Source organism: Panthera onca, chromosome B1 (genome assembly GCF_046562875.1).
Source record: "Panthera onca isolate mPanOnc1 chromosome B1, mPanOnc1 haplotype 2, whole genome shotgun sequence".
NCBI lineage: Eukaryota > Metazoa > Chordata > Mammalia > Carnivora > Felidae > Panthera > Panthera onca.
The window spans coordinates 197,155,723-197,173,115 of NC_138342.1; the positions used below are offsets into that span (position 1 = coordinate 197,155,723).

General features: G+C 38.9%; 1 protein-coding gene across 7 annotated transcripts in view; it reads right to left on the reverse strand.

Annotated features, from left to right (window-relative positions):
- Window positions 1-16,161, reverse strand: part of WDR17 (WD repeat domain 17) — a 106,889-nt gene extending 90,728 nt beyond the window's left edge. For 6 of the 7 annotated variants that reach the window (XM_078445245.2, XM_078445244.2, XM_078445243.2 and 3 more), the window contains exon 1: window positions 16,099-16,161. The gene's annotated coding sequence lies outside the window, so the exon portion shown is untranslated. The remainder of the gene's footprint in view (window positions 1-16,098) is intronic. The other variant, XM_078445246.2, reaches the window with a different exon arrangement.
- Window positions 16,162-17,393: the final 1,232 nt, after the last annotated feature.

Sequence of the window (17,393 nt, forward strand, 5' to 3'; positions counted from 1 at the left end):
AGAGTATTTTCCAGTTGGAATGAAGTCTGAGATCAATAAAAGAAAGATAACTAGAAAATCCACAACTGTCTGGTAATTAAACAGTGTGCTTCTAAATAATCCTTGATTCAAAGAATAAGTAAAAATGGAAGTTAGAAAAAACTTAGTACTAGATGGCAAAGCCACAACAAATAGAAATTGGGGGTTACAGCTCAAGCAATGCTTGGAGGTAGAGGGTTATCGATTTACGTTTTTCTAACAGAAAATAAAAAAGAAGGATTTAATTTTCTATCTCAGAAAGTCAGAAGAAAGCAAAATAAATCTTTAAAAATGCAGAAAAAGGAAATAATTCTGAAAAGAGAAAGCACATTTATATTTACAAACATATAATAGAAAACAATCAACTAAACCAAATGCTGGTTCCTTTAGGTGAACTTTTAGAAGACTTAAAAAAAAAAAAAAAAAACAGAAAAAGTACAAATATAAATAACAGGAATAAAAAAAAGACATCACTATTGGAACTACTGACAATCAAAAAAGAATAAGAGAATGTATTAACACATTTGCAGGAATATAACAGATAACTTGGATGAATGGACTAATTCCTCAAAAAAAACCACAAGTTACCAAAGTTGAAGAAAGAATGAGAAATCTAAGTGGCATTAATATAAGGCTACAATTAAAACTCTCCCACAGACAATCTCCCAGGCCCAAATGGTTTCACTGGTCCATTTTTGCAAATGTTTAAAGAAAAACTTTTACACAAATTTTGAGAGGTACAGTGAAAGGAATCACATCAATTCTTTACGCCCTGCCAAAACCTGGAGAAGACTTTGAGAGGGAATTATAGGGCAATCTCTCTCCTAAACTAAGTGTAAAAATCCTAAACAAAAGAGTAGAGACACATGTTAATGGATATTAAGATTTAATATTGTGAAGATGTAAACTGCCTCAAAATTAATCTACAGATTTAATACAGTGTAATTAACAAGTTAACCTAAAATTTAGATGGATGTGTCAATGGCCAAGAATAGTCAAGGCAGTCTTGAAGGTGACAAAGCTGAAAGTTTACACTATCAGCTATCATTACTTCTTATAAAGCTACGATAATTAAGACAGTGTAGTACTGATATAAAGATACAAAAACCCACTAATGGAACACAATGAATCTAGAATAAACCCCTTCATGGGCTGTTAACTGATTTATGATGAAGGTGATAATGCTGTATGGTGAGCAAAGAACAGACCTTTAAATAACTACTTGTGGGTCAACTGAATACCCTTAGAGAAAAATACAAAGAAATCTTCACCCCAATCTTATAGAATACCAGGAAAAAAGCACCAATACCAGAGAGACTGGAAATCTAAATATGTAAAGTGGAACAATAAAGCTTTCCAAGAAAACTAATAAGAATATATAGTCTTTGGAGTAGAAAAAGATTTACTAAACAAGACACACCCAAAAAGCACAAAACCACAAAGGAAAACAATTGACATATTACATTAAAATCACAAACTTATGGGGGCACCTGGGTGGCTCAGTCAGTTAAGCGTCCAACTTCAGCTCAGGTCATGATCTCACTAATGGTGAGTTTGAGCCCCGCGTCAGGCTCTGTGCTGACAGCTCAGAGCCTGGAGCCTGCTTCAGATTCTGAGTCTCCCTTTCTCTCTCTGCCCTCCCTCTGCTTGCACGCTGTCTCTCTCAAAAATAAACATTAAAAATTTTTTTAAATAAAATAACATTACAAACGTATTCACCAGACATCAATAAAAGTGAAAATCAAGCCACAGAGTAGGAGAAAATATACATATATTCAACAAAAAACCAATCTACAAAAAAAGAAAAAAGACTGGTAAGCCAACAGAAAAATGGACATAAGACTTGGACAAAAGACAAAAGAACTCCATCATCACAAAAACAAAACTACGAACATATGAAAAGCTGTCCATTATTATTGCAAATTAAAACCACAATGAGATACTGCTACATTTCCAACACAAGGGCTACAATGCACAATACCACAGGTTGGCAAGAATGCAGAGTAATTGAAACTCATATACTACTCATGGGAATGTAAATTGAAACAAACAATTTGGACAACTCATTGGCAGGATCCTCTAAAGCTGAACACAAATACACCATATGACCCAGCATTTCACTCCCGCTCGTTAGCCAACAGCAATGGGTATTATGGGTATTTATGCTCACCAAAGACATGTATTGTAATGTTCAGAGCACTTCGATAGCAGCACCAGAGTGGAAACTTCTCAGATCTATACTAACAGCAGAATGGGTAAATAACTGGGATATATTCATACAATGGAATGGTTTACAGTAATGAGAATGAATGGATAACAATTCCATGTAACCTATACAAATGAATCTCACAAACAATGTTGACTGAAAGAAGCTAGACACAAAGATAATACATTATCCTATTATTTCATTTACATAAAGCACAAAAACAGACAATATTAACCTATTCTGCAAGAGGTCAGGATAGTGGTTATCCTTGGTGGGGGTGATGAATGCTGATAACATTCTGTGTATCCTTAAACAAAAAAACAAAAACCTAAGAGAAGAACTGTCTCTGGATGATATGCTCCTTTGTATCACAGTTATCATACCCAGTAAGTTCTTTTTAATGAATCCTCACCTCCTGAAAGTTTGACCAAAGTTCCTAACTGGAATCTCCACATTGACCTAGTCTAAAAATTAAAAATGATGTGCACTAAGGTAATTTAGTAAGTCTAAAATTTCCAGCACATTTAATGCTGTATCATAAATCAAATATTTTGGGTTTTTAGACTATAAAATGGAGTTCCAAGTTAACCACTACTTAATAATTTGATTTTCTAAGAAAGTCCATTTTTGAGCAGTTTCTTAAATATATTGTATTTTTAAGGTACATAAATGTAGTTTCAATCAAAATTCAAAGAAAAATATCTTCCTGTTTAAGAAAGCAATTCTTTTTATGAAAGTGGACACAGCAAAAAGAATATAATCAACTGTTCAAAATATCTGTATTTTTAGATAAGCATATATTTCTCCATATAAACATCTCTGTCTTTGCTATTTCATAAAACCTAGAAGAATAAATTAATTCAAAATGTCCTCTGAAAAGCATTTTTATAAAATGTCGATGAATCAACATTAGACAAAATAATTTTAGAAACAGAGGAAAGTGTATTGCTAGACTCTGTACTGCCCAAATTGTTGACAATAAAAAGCATTAGGATGTATGGGCTACATTAAGAGCAGGGACGTGCCATTTTCAGCCCACCCTTTCTCTCTCACCTGTACCTGGACGAGGAAGACCCAGGTCCCAGTAGATATCCTAGGTCATAAGATGAGAGTTACACCCAAGAATTGGTACAACAGAGAACTGGAAGAAGCTAGATCTCTGAAAACTTCTTGGACTTCGAACTTCCAGACCTTTTTCTTTTTAATGACAGAGAAATGAACTTCGATTTCGTTTAAGCCGCTATTATTTTGCATTTCTTTATTGTATTTAATCAAATCTGAGGTATTGTATAATTTGAGAAGTCATATATTAGAAAGTAGAATTAGTCAATAATGTCAATTAGCTAAACCCTTAATTCTTTGTCTTTAAATATATTTAACTATCATGCCTTCATCACCACAGATAAACACTATTGCTAAAATCCAATCATTATTTCCTACAATAATACAATAAGCAGGGCTGGGTTACCCTATTGTGCCTTACCAAATATACTCACCTTGCGACTACCTCCCCTTCGGTGAAAAACACCTTTATCCACGTACATATCTCTGCCGTTATAATTTTATTTCATTCATTTCGGTAAATATTTACCAAGTGTGTATCATAGCTAGGCACTGATTCTAGTTACTAAAGATACACAGATGAACAAGAAACAAACAGGAAAAAAAAAAGCCCTCCTTCAAGAAGCTTACGGCATTAGCAGAGCTAGACGTGGCACAACCACTCTCTGGTGTCTAACCAACAGCATTCTCACCCGTGTCCGCCCCTGCCAACAGAAACCCAAAGTATTCAGGTACAGACAGAATTACAGTGATCTCAGGGAGGACAGACTTTTCCTATCACCTAGGAGGTGATGCTCGGCCTAAACCATAAGCCAGTTGTAGTAATACCGTTCTCCTTGGACAATTATTAGGCTAAGTGCGGGCGCGTGACTCAGTTTCAGCTGATGGAATGTCGGCAGATATCTCAGATGCCCTTCTCTCGCTGCTTCTTCTGTCTTGGGTGCTGATGTGAAAGTGTTGCTGCAGGAGCTATCTGGAATCCATGAAACCAAGGCCAAGAAAACACCAGAAGGGTTGCAATTCTAACATTTTGATGCGCTATCTTCAGTTACTTGTTATGTATTTTTTTTGATGTCTCTTTAAGTTACTGGTCTGGTGTTATTCACATTTCATTTCTTTTCTGATCGACACAAATTTATGAAACAATTTTCAATAGCAGCTTTAATAGCAAATGAGCAGAAGGGTAAGAGGAGCAGAAAGACAAATGAACCCAAATCTGCGTTGTGTTCAAGAGGCTGTAACAAAAGAAAGGGGGAGGTGTGAACTTCTAGGCAGAAATTATTTCTCTATGCCCAAAATATGATGATACATGAGGAGAAAGAGTGAGTTGTCTGACGGACAAAGAGGTACGAGAGAAAATGATGGAAAGTCACGCAGCTCGCGATAAGGATTGTGGATTTTATCTTACATGTGACGGGGAGTTATTGAAGCAGTTTAAGCATGGTAATTATGATATCAGATTTTCTGATTTACAGATACTATCCTGGCACTCCCGGGAGAAGGCTGGTGGGCGACAGGGCAACAAAACATGAAGAAGAAGGTGAGAAACGATCAGGGTGAACTAATAACCTGATGGCAAGTGAAGGTACAGGAGGACTCCCAGGAAGACTGGGTTTCTCAGCTGCCTTACTCATTGATCCGGCAGCGTTTACTGAAAGGGGAAGTCAGGAACAGGACAGGTCCAGGGAAGAGTTCTACTGAGATACATCGTGCAGTGTGCATAGGACATGTGGGTCCTCATGCCTGAAAGTCACTGAGAAATTAAGATCAGGACCCCAAAAATAAAAACCAGCCACAGATAAGCAAAGGGCATAATTATATTACTAATAATTCATTACTGGGTTCTATTTTTCCTATATGGAGGCATTTCTTAATTACTTTGCATTCTGTTACTTACATGGCACTAAGTCCCCAACAATGATTAATATGTGAGCCAAACTAGAGAAATAGCTAAATTTAACTGAAAATTTGTTATACTTTCAGATTCCAACTGAGAAGTTCTGCACACCCCCACGTTTCCTGGTTCAAAGCCCTGTTTTGTTCACAGGCTCAACCTGCCGGCAGTCTCCTGCTTGAGGCAGGTGTTAACAGGTGCTCTGGCTTCTACAGCAGCCCCTCAGGGCCTCTCACAACTTCCCACTGAAACATAGCAGCGAACTTTTGCTGACTGCTTCCCCATCATGTTCCTTCTGTTCTTTCAGAAACAGTTCTACAGGTCGGTTTGCGGGTCCCTGCTCTGTTTGGGTCAAGGCTTAAGTGGAAGACCAGTTTGAACTAGAGCAGGTGATTCACATTGATGCTAATCACTTCTCTAGCCATAGAGATGTGATGGGAACACAACGATGGGAACACAGGTTCAAGGTGTCTCGGCGGGAAACTCGGGGCTTTGATAAGAACTGCTGGAAAAAGAGGCTCTATTTTACATCCACTTAAGCCACAGTCACTCTGAAATCTGAGCTCGTGCAATCATCTTGCTATCCTGAGAAGATACCAGGAATTGCCGGGGGGCTCCTACCTAGTTTGAGAAAGCGCCAGCACGATAGAGAGGGGCTGAGTCACAATGATAGTAACTGAGCATTGAAGTTAGCTACGATACTTGCACTCTAACTAACTTTAGACTTTTTAGTTATATGAAGAGTAATACACATTGTATTTTCTGTTGCTGGAACCAGAACTGGCTCCCATAAGATCATGGAAAACACACAGGCACACACATGCGCACACATAAACTTTCCTAGTAGCACTCAAAACACAGTCTCAGAATCATTCTTGTGAGGAATCCCCACTAAATACATAGGTTCTTTCATTGCTGTCTTGGGTCTTAGTGTTCTAGTGGATCATCCACAACATTGCTAGAAATTTTAAAAGGCTTTCTCCCAAGAAGTATGTATAAATTTACATTATCACTGCCTCACTAGCTGTCCCCGTTTAAAACAACAACATCTATGTCAATCAGAAAAATTCCACTATGTCGTGGGAGATACAGTGCTGCCGTTGTCATTCCCTTCAGGCACCTCTTCTCTGTCCTGTCCACTCAATTCATGATTTTTACGTACACGTCCTCAGTGACTACAGAAAAATTCAGTGAGGGGCTCCTGGGTGGCTCAATCGGTTGAGCATCTCACCATTGATTTCGGTTCAGTCATGATCCCAGGGTTGTGAGATTGAGCCCCGCACTGGGCTCCATGCTGGGCGTGCAGCCTGCTTAAGATTCTCTCTCCCTCCCCACCTCTGCCCCTCCCCCACTCATGCTCACTCTCAAAAATTAAAGTAAAAATAAATGAAAACTCAGCAACTAGAAAAAAATGGGACAAATGAGAGATAAGACATAATACTGTACTCGAAGTATAACTCTTTAGTGATATAATACAAAGGAAGGAAAAAGCAACAAGGTACTTGTATTTTTTATGTATTTTCTCCAACCACTCGGCCAAGGTAGAGGGGAGAAAATTCTGTCTCAGCACAACAGAACCATACTCGGTAATGAAAAGCATGACAGATGATGGCAATTAGGCGAGGATATTGGCAAACATTGGATTTTTATACTGATCAGATAGTGATGTAACTGATCCATTGTCCCAGAACACAGCGTTTGGGCCCTGCAGGCAGCAATCTGCATATTGTCTTTGGATGTCCTTTATGAGTCTCCTCCCATTCCAGAATGAGAATGAAGATATTAGATACCACCAGCTATGATCAAAAGGCTGTGGGATGAGATAGTCAAAACAATAATCCTGAAGAAAATAAAAAGCAACAGAAGATCCATACCAAAGAGCAATAAAAGGCTTCAAACTGGAAAAAATTCAAACTGGAAAAAAAAACAAAAAAAAAAACAAACCCCAAAATGTATTAGTGATTTCAGAAAACAAGCAAAAAAAAATTCAAAAACATTGTGGGAAAACAGAAAGTTTTTTTTTTTTAATTAGAGACGAAATGAAATATACAGTGTACAGGGGATGAAACCCCAACCTACATATTATAAACATGTTTAGAGAAAACAGAAGCACAAGTAACAGAAATAAAAGCAACAACCCAAGAGGTAGCCAAAATAACATTATCTGGGTTGAAAAAGACCCCGATTAGGACCCTGAAAGTAGTCCTCTTGTTTCAAGCAAAATATAATTACGGCAAAGTCAGGGCACTTCATTTATTTTTTTGTACGACCCTATGAGCATGTAAGTAGAATTTTTTTAAATGTTATGTACAAGTGCGGAAAATGCAGATTAACATATCTCACCACTGCACCAAATTCCAAAAATCAGCAGTACAATAACTATTTTAAATTCAGCCACTGTGATCTCACTATTCTATAAATGGACAAAATATAATTCGTGTGTGAAGGGAAAATGAACCAACAGAAACGCACTGTCATACACACAAGGATTTAGAAGGCAATTTAACCATGAAAAATTCCTTCGAAAATTACTTGAATAAAAATTAGAGGCTTTTGGAGAGAGGCAAACCATAAAATGGATCCAACTACACAGAACAAACTGAGGGGTGCTGGAGAGGAGGTGAGTGGGTGGGGGATGGTGTGAATGGGTGACGGGCCGTAAGGAGGGCACTTGTTGGGATGAGCACTGTTGTATTTAAGTGATGCATCACTACATTCTACACCTGAAACTAGTATTACATATTATGTTAACTAACTGAAATTTAAGTAAAAACAGCAAACTAAAAAAATAAAGTCTAGCTTGTCCGATATTTAAAAAAAAATTTACAGGCTTTTAAAAAATTAAAACAACTCAAATATGGACGTTCATGCAATTTTAAAAATATATTAAGCAAATAAATCTGAATATTTAAGTTTAATGGTTACAAAAATTCATATATCAAGAGTAATTACTGAAAGAGAAGACCAGAGAAGAGTTAGTTATAAAAATCTGAACATCTTGGTTTTCCCAAGTACTGAAGTTTTGGAAAAGAAGAAAACAAAGTATACTAAATTTCTCATTTCACAAAGGTAATCAATAGACACAATTTGTGTCTTGGTATTTAGGGAGAAATTAACTCAAAGTATTTATAACTTAAAAATCATCATGAAATATTAAATTTTGTTATTTTTATGTTAAAATAGACTATAAATAAAGTCAAAATAAAATAATCAGACAAAAATGTATAAACATATATATACATCTTAATATGCAAACACTGGTACCCAGCAGGTTTGAGAAACAGTAAGAAAAATTAATAAAAGGGATTGAAAGTGTATTCAAAGGTCAGAGATATATCAGGATGCAGATATTCAAGGTAGTTTTGTTTAACTCACCTTTATACTCCCTAGAATTTTGCAAATTTTCTTAACTGCATTGATTATATCAATAAAAAAACAACAACATAAAAACACCTTGCTGAAAATCAGTGTTTAAAATTTTAATACAGGGGCATCTGGGTGGTTCAGTCTGTTGAGCATAGGACTCTTGATTTTGGCCCAGGTCACAAACTCATGGTTCACGGGTTTGAGCCCTGCACCGGGCTCTGTAACGACAGTGCAGAAACCTGCTTGGGATTCTCTCTCTCTCTCTCTCTCTCTCTCTCTCTCTCTCTCTGCCTCTCCCCAGCTCGAGTGCTCGCTGTCTTTCTCAACATAAATAAATAAACTTTAAGAATAAAGAAAATTTTAATACATTATACATTCAGAGTTATGCAAAAATATTTTCATAATCATATATCAGTATGTGCTTATTCGAAAACATTTGGAAACTGTCCAAAAATGGGAAGGATTTTTTTTTTTAATCGGCCACTGGCCCACTCATTTGAGATCTTTCTCCTCTGTCTGGTATCCATAATTCTAAATGACCACTATTCTCACTGATAGGTAGAGCCACGGATTATCAAGGACGAATGAAATTTTAAAAGACCTCTAAATCATCTCAAAGTGTGTGTCTCAGATCTCCTGCATCAGAATTAACTGAGAAACTTGCAAAAACATGCAGATTCCTGGATGCAGATTCACACCCCAAAGCTAGTGGATCAAAACCTTCGGGTAAAGCCTGGAAACTTGCTTTTTAACATTACTACCAGATGACTTATATGCACAGTAAAGGTGGAGAACTACTTACTTAGTTTAATGGCGCAAAGATAATTTAGCCGAAAAGCTGCCTCTGGTGTCTTGTACTGATCAAGATTCATCTCTCAAATTTCTACCATTCCTAGGTTTACCTTTTATGTGCTTGGCGGGGCAGTTTATCCAAGCATGCCCGACATATGTCAAATCATGATGTTCTTAAAAGCTTACATGGTAAAATAGGTCACAACAAGCACAGTATTAACCTGCATTAAAATCCTGGATTAGGTAGCAAATAGAAAAGACCAAGGTCATTATGGTAGTTCTGGTTTGCACTCAAAATGACCACTACGCCAGTATGAATTCCAATCTGATCAGTAACACACAGGAATTACAAGTAAGATCAAGACAGGGATTCAAAGACACAGCCCAAGTGAATGTAGTTATTCTATCATCCACCTACACGTATTTTATCACCCATCTGCATATTTATTTTTATACTTTCCTACATTTTATCCAGCAAAAGGAAAATTCCATGAATTATGGAATTAGATCTCTCTAGGTGCTTGGAGGATTACAGAATCTCCTGAGCGGCAATGTGGGGTAATTTTTAATTTGACTGAAGAAGTAATCCGCTTTTCTTAAACAATATGATCATTTATATACCTTCAGTGTGACCATTCTGAGTCAGCTGAAGAAAAGCAGAAGAGTGAAGTCATACGTTTTCATCCATAAACTAGTAAGTTTGAAGTCAATATTCCACTGAGAGAGACATTTGATATAAACATGTATTTATCATAAAAAAAATAGGATCATTTCCATATAGGGTATGGCAAGAATGTGTAACCTTAGGTTCTATAAACAGGATCATGCCTGCTGAAGAAAGACTTGAGAAGCTATACCATGAATCATTCTGTAAACCTGAGGATCCCCGCCCCCTTCTAATTAATCTGTTCTTGGGTTGGATTATTCATATGAGTTTTTAAGGTAGGGTGGCCTTTATCTGTCTGTGAAAATCATGATTCCCATTTGGCAGAAGCTGTTACTCGGACTGGCATTTTCTTGTTCTAGACAAGGTGTGTTAGAAAATTATTTTGATGGAGCACCTGGGTGGCTCAGTCAGTTAAGCTTCCGACTATTGACTTCAGCTCAGATCGTGATCTCACAACTCCTGAGATCGAGCCCCACATTGGGCTCCAAGCTGACAGGGCAGAATCTGCTTGGGATTCTCTATCTTTCCTTCTCTCTCTGTCCCACCCCGACTCATGCGCTCACATGTGCATGCTCTCTCTCAAAATAAATAAATAAATATATTTTGGCAAGTCAATTTAGAAAAACTAGCAAAGGAAATCCAATGGTTTTAAAGCTTAAAAGCTTTAAAATGAAAAGAAATAGTCCATATGATGTCACTAAATCCAAAAATGTCTTTAACATATGCATGCATACATTGATAGAAGGCCTGAGATGAATCCTAAAGTTTGAGAAGTGAAGGGTTGTATAGGCTAAGGCAGGGCCAATGCAGATCAGGTAAGTTGTTAATCTACTTAGTAGCCCATCTGTCAAAAATTATGCCCCTGGCCAACATAAAATTCCCCTTAAAGATGGATAGTGAAGGTGATACATTATGTCCAAAAAGATATTATCACACGTTTATGAAATGTAGCCACTATTACATTTTCAGGTGGATTCATTTACTTAGCAGTTCCTGGTGCTCCCAAGTAAAGTTTCAAAAGGGGAAGCATGCATGGCCATTAGCAGCTCATGAGGGGACCGGGTCCAAAGGCATAACGCACCTTATATCAATCAGTACTTCCCAAACTCTACTTGGTTAAGAATCACTTGAGGCTTATTAAAACACAGATTCTGGTTTGCTAGGGGTGTGGCCTGAGGATGTGCATTTCCATCCAGCTCCAAGGAGATGCAGTTGCTGCTGGTGCAAGGCACACCTCGACTAACCCTGCTCTAGACGGCTCTGCTATCAAAGTGGCACGAGGTCTAGAAAATAAACATCTGACTTCAAACTGTTGCCCAATGGTAACCACCATCCAGGCTGCAGATGTGACTTCTGAAAGCTTCTTATTTCTAGTCTTCTTAACACCCAATTGTAGGTGTGATGGCTCTGCACACTTATGTACCACTGAGACGCATTAGGATAAAGAATTTCTAAGGTAACTGGATCCCAAAAAATCACAAAGGACTTTACAGCAAAACTCAACTTGTATTAACGAGAAAATTAAAAAATGGCACAAATTGTGGGAAAACACTTTTTAACCAGTATTTTAAGTAAACTTTCTAGGAGACCAAACCCATGTACGATGTTCATTTTGTACAGTTATTTTAACAATATAGAATAAATGTAAGCCATCTAAATCCTTGACTACTCAAACTTTTGAATTAGTCATTTGAAAAAATACAATGAAAGAGAAAATGATGCTGGTGGATCACCTCTTCCACAGATTCACTCTGAGCAACACATCATTGTGTGTGTTGTGATCTCATCCAAAATAAGTGTTAGATTAACTGGTCTCTAAGGACCCTTCTGGCCAAAATTCTGAAATGAACCCTTCAAAACCATTACCATGTTTACCTTAAAAATAAAATGTTGCTTAACTCTTCATTAAAACTCATTCACAATGTTTTATTTCAAAGGACCAAGCTTAAATATTATTTCATATTAACCATCAATTCTCAAGGCTCCACGTGGGGCTGTTATATATTGGAAAATGAAGGTTTTCCTACAGCACATCAACATGAGTGCTCGGTGTGATGAGAATTATCTTCCACTTTCCAATTTGAGAGTAAATTGTGTGTGTGTGTGTGTGTGTGGTAAGAAACTGAACTTATTACACATAACTGCAAATGAGGATGCTGGGGATACTGGTTGATGCTCACAACCTAACGTGTCAACACTGTGGAAGATAATGACGAACCTAAGAATAAGGACAACTACTGAACTCCTCTCCTGTGAGTTCTCAATGTCTGAGCATTCAGATCTACGAACCAAGTATTGAATGTTGTGACATCCCCACCAAAGCATGAAAAATCATTTCCTACATCTTTTGATAGTTTTCCTGAACATGACAACTATCAGTCATCCCTATAATAGCAAATAACAGTGACAAATTATCTCCCATATGATCTTAGTGTAGATTTATATGACTTACTGTTGTTACTATAGATTATTAAAATGCAGAATTCCAGAGTTTTAGGAGGTAATCAGGCTAGAAAATCACACTTTGGAAGTACATGTAAAGTAATAAAAAGTAAGACTTCTGTCATTGTTTTTTTAAATTATCTCACTCAAGTAGCCAATAATGTCACATCTGGATCACAAGTGCCACCAACGGCTTCAATTGCAGGCTCCCCCCCCCCCTTTTTTTTTTTTTTTTTTACAAAGTCTAGCCTATTTCAAATGTTTGAATTTCTCTCCAGTTATATACAGATATCTATATAAGATATAGATATTTTTTCTAGGCATTGAAATCAAGTAACAACAATCTGAACCCTCTATCCTAATGTTTTACCATCAGAACTTTTGAAATCCTTCTAATCAATCATGACAGGATTATTTTCTTTAGCTATACAAAGGCATAGGTCAAAGCTGGTCATTTTACATTTCCCTACCAATATTTGTAACCAAAGTCACAAATCCTTCTTGAACATTTTAAGTAACCTCAGGTAAGACAAAAGATTTTCCCTTGGGTTTTGTTTCTGTATAAATTCTTTGGGGAATTTCTCAAATTCTCTTTAGGCATCCACATCTCATTTCTTGCTCACAAATCTCCAGGAACAGTGTCATCGACAGTGAGAGGATAATTACCATGTAATTATCACAGAACACAGCAGATCTTGGATGTTGAAAAGTGCCAAGAAATTCTTAGTTTAATGTATCTTTCTGATACAAAAGAAGTCAGAGTTAATAAGAAACTCCTCCCAAATTCCTAACATGATTTTTATGGATTAAAATACTCTCAGTAAAATACTCTGTTCCTGAAAACACACTAAAAGCTGTATGCCTTCACTCTAATATTTCAATCTGCTAAATGGAATAGACATACGAAAGACAAAATGACAGAACTCATCAATTGCACAAAGTTGTATATACCTCGTTATACCATGAAGAGCTGAGTAAACTGCTTATTCAGTCATCTGATAAACTTACCTTTCTGGCATGTATTAGATTGCAAATACATTCTAGAATATAGGAAGGAAATGTAAATCCTTCGCCATTGTTTGGATTTCACTTTAGTCTTCATTACAGAGTTCAGGCAAACAAAATTAGGTAATCTGGAGAAGTTGAACAAATTTTATTGATCATGATAATCTAATCACTTATGTTGGACTTCTAGTATCTATCAGGGTGAAAAAACCAAAACTGTAGCTGTTCCTAATCTTCTCTGAGTGATTTCAAAACCGCCACTGGCTTCTCCAAGCCCAGGCTGAGGGTATACCGACAGGCAAGAGAGAACAACAAAAACATTCTAGCCCTCACAGTCCCTCTACTGGGAGAAGATTTAAAAACATTTTTTTTTCCAAGGGTGCCTGGGTGGCTCAGTCGGTCAAGCGTCCAACTTTGGCTCAGGTCATGATCTCACAGTTTATGTGCTTGAGCCCCAGGTCGGAGCTGTGCTGAGCCCCATGTCTGTGCTGACAGCTCAGAGCCTGGAGCCTGCCTCAGATTCTGTCTCCCTCTCTCTCTACCCCTTCCCCGCTCATGTTCTGCCTCTCTCTCACAAAAAAAAAAAAAACAGACGTTTAAAACAATTTTCAACATTTTTTTCCAAAGCTAAATTTGTGGTAAATTCATTACTATGCTAAATTACTATGCTAAACTACTAAGCTAAATTCATTACTATGTAATGAATAAGAGTCAAAAAATTTTAGGACACCAATATTAGGAATAACAAATAAAAAGAGTGAAGAATTTTTAAACTTTCCAGTAAATATATTTGCTTTTTCCCCCCCAGAGATACCCACAGTTCTTTATGTATTTCTATAAATATTAACGCAGGAGAAATTCAGATCAATATAAATAATAATATTCAACTAGCCATTTTAATATAAAGTTTAAAGACCGCACTTAAGAAAATATGATTTTTTATATTGCACATAAAAAATAAATACAGTGCCCATTATAGTTTGGGCTGTTAAGGAAGGAAGGAAGGGAGGAAAGAAGGTTTTTCTTTCCACGCATGCCCTTTGAAATAGGCCCCTGGTTTATTCCAATTGAGAAGACTTCCCAAAAACTCAATGTAATGACCTAAAACTAGCATTTGTAACACTAATCTCTAATCCACTAATGTTTCCCCAAATTTTGAGTTAATGGACCATTTTTCATAGTCACTTAATTACTGTTTTAATGTTAGATCACAGAACAGTGAAAGACTGTCAGATTTCCTCCTTCACACAGGTAAGACACAACTATGCCCATCTCCTTGCACACCTAGGCCAGTGAGGCAGAATCCCAAAAGGATGGAACAGGGTGCTTTTTCCCCAGGGGCTGCATCACCAGAGGCCCCGCACGGGCTCCTCTGAAGCAGAGCAGTGCGAATACCCAACACCTGCGGTGTTCTAGCATAATCACCTGGAGATTATTCTCTCACTGGGGAGGAGATTATTCCCGGAGATCTGTGAGCAAGAGATACAGACACCTAAAGAGAATTTTAGAAATTCCCCCCAAAGAATTTACTCTATAAAGAAAACGTAGAGGAAAACCTTTTTCTTACCTGAGGTTCCTCAAAATGTTCAAGAAGGACTTGTAACTTTGTTTCTAAAAATTGGTAGGGAGGGGAACCTGGGTGGCTCAGCCGGTTAAGCACGAGACTGTCAATTTCAGCTCCGATCATGATCTCATGGATCTTGGGTTCCACCCTGGGTCTGGCTCTGTGCTGACAGCGCGGAGCCTGCTTGGGATTCTCTCTCCCTCTTTCTGCCCCTCCCCTGCTCGCTCTCTGTCTCTCTCTCAAAATAAATAAACTTTAAAAAAAAAAAAAATTGGTAGGGAAAATAAGTTTCTCTGGGGGATATTTCCGAAACACTCAGTGAAACATTCAGAAATGTAATCTCTCTGTTCAAACCCTTGTGAAAGCCTCCATCAATCCATCAAAAGAAGTTACAAAAACAAGTGGGTTAGATTTGGTACATAATCAAACTTCACTAAATTTCATTTAAATCAATGGCTTTTAATGTAGTAAAAATTAAAAAGTCAGCTTAAATTTGCTCCTTTTAATATGTGTATGCAAAATACAAATATATGTATTCAATATTTGTATGCAAAACTCTGGGGACCTGTGGGTGGAAAAGCAGGAAAACATTGTATTTTTATGATTTACCACAGGCTATGCCTCTCACACTTAATACCGTCTTTTTTTTTTTTTTTCCTTTTCACTCAGTAAAACCTGAATATTAAGACCATCTTCGAAAGGGCTGGTAGTTAGTAGAGAAGCGCCTGGCGGGCACAGAGATGTGAATAACAACCTGACTCCGGTGGTACAAATACTTAATAACCTTAAGAATTAGAACTGTGTCCCTCGTCGTGGCCGCTTTACACCCCAGGCTCAGCTCAGATAAACCCACGCTGGCTGCGCGTTGTGCCTCGTGATAATCAGGTGCGTGACCCGAAAACTCCGAAGCTTCCCCCGCCAGCAACGTCGTGTGCAAATCCCAGGAGGGCGCGCTCAGCCCCGGTGTGCGGTCCCCACGGGCGCGCTCGCACGCCGGCTCCAGCGACGCCACCGCGGTTCGAAGACCACCGTTCACGCCCGCGCCCGCCCCGCTCTCACCCTGCGCCCCGCGGGCTCCTTACCTGGAGGAGGCGGCGACCGCAGCGGCGGACAGCGGAAGGTGCTGAAGCGGACGCGGCGGCGGCGCAAGATCAGCCCGCGTGCGCCCCGCCCTCCCCGCCTGCGCGCCGCGGGCTCGCGGGGCGGGGCGGCCGGGCCGCGGGTTGCGGGGGGAGGGCGCGGGGAGGGAGGGGCTCGTCGCGCCGGACCGCGCGCCCCGCTCTCCTGGGCCCTCCAGGAAGACCACGTGACGGCCACGCTGGTCCCTGATTGGAACGCCAGGCGGAGAGGCGGCAGCGGCGCCTGACCCGGGAGAGGGTGGGTGGGGGGAGGCTGGTTACCTGGCAACGGGGAGTCTGCGCGGAGGACGCCGTTCCAGGCATTGGCGGAGCTGCTGCAGAGTTTACAGCGAGGCTGAAAGTGGCGGAGAGCAGTGAGCCGCCGGTGTTCTCACAACCTAACATACTCCACATACCGCGTCCGCACTTTCTAGGGAAATGAGTCAAATATGCAATAAATAACTCACCCCGTCTTCTTGAGGGGCGTGGAGGACGGCGTTGAGCCTCCTTCAGCGGCGAGGCTGCACTGGTCATGAACTGTCATCTCCTGGAATGGGAATGCGTGCAAAATGCCGTCTCTCCTGCGCTTCATTACTGTCTCATTGGGCTCAGGTAGCTCACTAGGAGACCACTTTGGAGGCGATTATTTGTCTTTGTTAGTGGAGTGCTAGGTAGATAATACACCTGCCATCAATGTGTGCAAAGCTGACATTTTCCTTGTGGAAATCTGGTTCAGTGGAAATGCTTGGTACTGTCATTCGTAATTTCTTCATATCTCTGAAACATCTTCACTATTTACAGCCCTTATCAAACACACTGAAGAAAATAAGGCTCGGAATAAAGGATATTTAACAACAATTATTGAACTCGAATTATATGTCAGACTCTAGATAGTTAATTAATTAATAAATTAATCCCCCCAACCAGAGAAATTGCCTGGACATAATTCCTATCCATCTGTGCCATAGATTTTTCTCCTCTTTCTTCTAAAATATTCCCCGCAGACCGTACCCCATCACAGCACTTAACATTCTGTTTTGCAAATTAAAATTCACTTCAAAGTTGCCTTTCCACATAGACAATACAGTGTTTAAAAACTGGAATCAGTGCTTACAATAATTTTTTTAAATTTTTATTTATTCTGAGAGACAGCACGTGCGGGCAGGGAAGGAGCAGAGAGAGCGGGAGAGAAAGAATCCCAAGGAGGCTTTGCGCACTGTTCAAGACTCGATCCCAGGACCTCCAGAACACAAACCTGA